The following is a 4,249-nucleotide window of genomic DNA, read 5'->3' on the forward strand; positions in this document are numbered from 1 at the left end:
AGCATAATGTCCTCAAGGGTCATTTATGTTGTCACAGATGGTAGCATTTCCTCATTTTTGTGGCTAAATAATATTTCATTATATATTTATATATCCATATATCTATATCTATATATCACATTTTCTTTATCTATTCACCCATCAGTGAACATTTAAGTGCTATTGTAAATAATGCTGCTATGAGCATGAGGGTAGAAATATATTTTGGGGTTAGTATTTCTGATTCCTTTGTATGTATTTCCAGAAGTGGGATTTCTGATTCACAAAGTAGTTCTATTGAAAATTTAGTGAGGAAATTTCATTGCTTTCCATACTGGCTATACCAATTTGCAATGTTAGCAACTGCACAAAGGTTCATTTATCTCCACTTCCACACCAGCATTTGTTATCTCTTATTTTTTTTCCATGATGGCCATGGAGGCAGTTTTAGTATCAGTAGCTGTCTCTTCCATTCAGTCATGATGTTTCATTTGCTGCACCAATGAAGAGAACCAAGTTGAGGTTGATGATCCTTCTGGATATGGGTCCTACTCTATCTTCCTCTGCTATAAAGAAGGACTGCTAACCCAGATTACTGTACCCAGCAAGGATCTCTTTCAGATATGAAGGAGAATTTAAAAGCTTTACAAACAAGCAAAAGCTGAGAGAATTCAGCACCACCAAACCAGCTCTTCAACAAATGCTAAAGGATCTTCTCTAGAAAGGAAACACAGAAAGGTTGCATGAACGTGAGCCCCAAGCAACAAACCAAATGGCAATGGGACCACACTTATCGATAATTACCTTAAATGTAAATGGGTTGAATGCCCCAACCAAAAGACGAAGACTGGCTGAATGGATACAAAAACAAGACCCCTATATATGCTGTCTACAAGAGGCCCACCACAAAGCAAGGGACACATACAGACTGAAAGTGAAGGGCTGGAAAAAAATACTTCACACAAACGGAGACCAAAAGAAAGCAGGAGTCGCAATACTTATATCAGAAAAAAAGACTTCAAAATAAAGACTGTGAAAAGAGACAAAGAAGGACACTGCATAATGATCAAAGGATAAATCCAAGAAGAAGATATAACAATTATAAATATATATGCACCCAACATAGGAGCACTGCAATATGTAAGGCAAATGCTAACAACAATGAAGGGGGAAATTAACAATAGCACAATAATAGTGGGATATTTTAATACCCCACTCACTCCTATGGACAGATCAACTAAACAGAAAACTAACTAGGAAACACAAACTTTAAATGACACAAGGGTCCAGCTAGACCTAATTGATATCTATAGGACATTTCAACCCAAAAGAATCAATTGCACCTTTTTCTCAAGTGCACACGGAACCTTCTCCAGAATAGGTCACATCCTAGGCCATAAATCTAGCCTTGGTAAATTAAAAAAATTGAAATCATTCTAGTCACCTTTTCTGACCACAATGCAGTAAGATTAGATCTTGATTACAAGAAAAAAACTATTAAAAATTCCAACATATGGAGGCTAAACAACACGCTTCTGAATAACCAACAAATCATAGAAGAAATCGAAAAAGAAATAAAAATATGCATAGAAATGAATGAAAATGAAAACACAACAAGTAAAACCTATGGGACACTGTAAAACCAGTGCTAAGGGGACGGTTCATAGCATTACAGGCTTACCTAAAGAAACAAGAAAAAAGTCAAATAAATAACCTAACTCTACACCTAAAACAACTAGAGAAGGAAGAAATGAAGTACCCCAGGGTTAGTAGAAGGAAAGAAATCTTAAAAATTAGGGCACAAATAAATGCAAAAGAAACCAAAGAGACCATAGCAAAAATCAACAAAGCTAAAAGCTGGTTTTTTGAAAAGGTAAATAAAATTGACAAACCGTTAGCCAGACTCATCAAGAAACAAAGGGAAAAGAACCAAATCAACAAAATTAGAAATGAAAATGGAGAGATCACAACAGACGACTCTGAAATACAAAGGATCATAAGAGACTACTACCAGCAGCTCTATGCCAATAAAATGGACAACTTGGATGAAATGGACAAATTCTTAGAAAAGTATAACTTTCCAAAACTGAACCAGGAAGAACTAGAAGATCTTAACAGACCCATCACAAGCACAGAAATCGAAACTATAATCAGAAATCTTCCAGCAAACAAAAGCCCAGGATCAGATGGCTTCACAGCTGAATTCTACCAAAAATTTAGAGAAGAGCTAACACCTCTCTTACTCAAACTCTTCCAGAAAATTGAAGAAGGTAAACTTCCAAACTCATTCTATGAGGCCACCATCACCCTAAATCCAAAACCAGACAAAGATGCCACAAAAAAAGAAAACCAGAGGCCAATATCACTGATGAACATAGATGCAAAGATCCTTAACAAAATTCTAGCAAACAGAATCCAACATCATATTAAAAAGATCATACATCATGACCAAGTGGGCTTTATCCCAGGAATGCAAGAATTCTTTAATATCTGCAAATCAATCAATGTAATACATCACATTAACAAATTGAAAGATAAAAACTATATGATTATTTCAATAGATGCAGAAAAAGCCTTTGACAAAATTCAACATCCATTTATGGCAAAAACTCTCCAGAAAGCAGAAATAGAGGAACATATCTCAACATAATAAAAGCTATATATGACAAACCCACAGCAAACATTATCCTCAATGGTAAAAAACTGAAAGCATTTCCCTTAAAATCAGGAACAAGGCAAGGATGTCCACTCTCACCACTACTATTCAACATAGTTTTGGAAGTGTTGGCCACAGCAATCAGAGCAGAAAAAGAAATAAAAAAAATCCACATAAGAAAAGAAGAAATAAAAGTCTCACTGTTTGCAGACAACATTATCCTCTACATAGAAAACCCTAAAGACTCTACCAGAAAATAACTACAGCTAATAAAGGAATACAGTAATGTTGTAGGATATAAAATTAACACAGAGAAATCTCTTGCATTCCTATACACTAACAATGAGAAAACTGGAAGAGAAATTAAGGAAACAATACCATTCACCATTGCAAAGAAAAAGATAAAATACTTAGGAATATATCTACCTAAAGAAACAAAAGACCTATTAATTGGAAAACTATAAAACACTGATGAAAGAAATCAAAGAGGACACACATAGATGGAGAAATATACCGTGTTCATGGATTGGAAGAATCAATATTGTGAAAATGTCTATACCACCCAAAGGAATCTAAAGATTCAATGCAATCCCTATCAAGCTACCAATGGTATTCTTCACAGAACTAGAACAAATAATTTCACAATTTGTATGGAAATGCAAAAAACCTTGAATAGCCAAAGCCATCTTGAGAAAGAAGAATGGAACTGGAGGAATAAACCTGCCTGACTTCAGGCTCTACTACAAAGCCAGTCATCAAGACAGTATGGTACTGGCACAACGACAGAAATATAGATCAATGGAACAGAATAGAAAGCCCAGAGATAAATCCACAAACCTATGGACACCTTATCTTTGACAAGGGAGACAAAGATATACAATGGAAAAAAGACAACCTCTTTAACAAGTGTGCTGGAAAAACTGGTCAACCACTTGAAAAGAATGAAACTAGAACACCTTCTAACACCATACACAAAAATAAACTCGAAATGGATTAAAGATCTAAATGTAAGACCAGAAACTATAAAACTCCAAGAGGAGAACATAGGCAAAACACTCTCCGACATAAATCATAGCAGGATCCTCTATGACCCACCTTCCAGAATATTGGAAATAAAAGCAAAAATAAACAAATGGGTCCTAATTAAACTTAAAAACTTTTGTACAACAAAGGAAACTCTAAGCAAGGTGACAAGACAGCCCCCAGAATGGGAGAAAATAATAGCAAACAAAGCAACAGACAAAGGATTAATCTCAAAAATATACAAGCAACTCCTGCAGCTCAATTCCAGAAAAGTAAATGACCCAATCAAAAAATGGGCCAAAGGACTAAACAGACATTTCTCCAAAGAAGGCATATAGGTGGCTAGCAAACACATGAAAAGATGCTCAACATCACTCATTATCAGAGAAATGCAAATCAAAAACTCAAGGAGGTACCATTACACTTAAGTCAGAATGGCTGCTATCCAAAAGTATACAAGCAATAAATACTGGAGAGGGTGTGGAGAAAAGGGAACCCTCTTACACTGCTGGTGGGAATGCAAACTAGTACAGCCGCTATGGAGAAGAACAGTGTGGAGATTCCTTAAAAAATTGGAAATAGAACTGCCAT

Source organism: Muntiacus reevesi, chromosome X (genome assembly GCF_963930625.1).
Source record: "Muntiacus reevesi chromosome X, mMunRee1.1, whole genome shotgun sequence".
Lineage (NCBI taxonomy): Eukaryota > Metazoa > Chordata > Mammalia > Artiodactyla > Cervidae > Muntiacus > Muntiacus reevesi.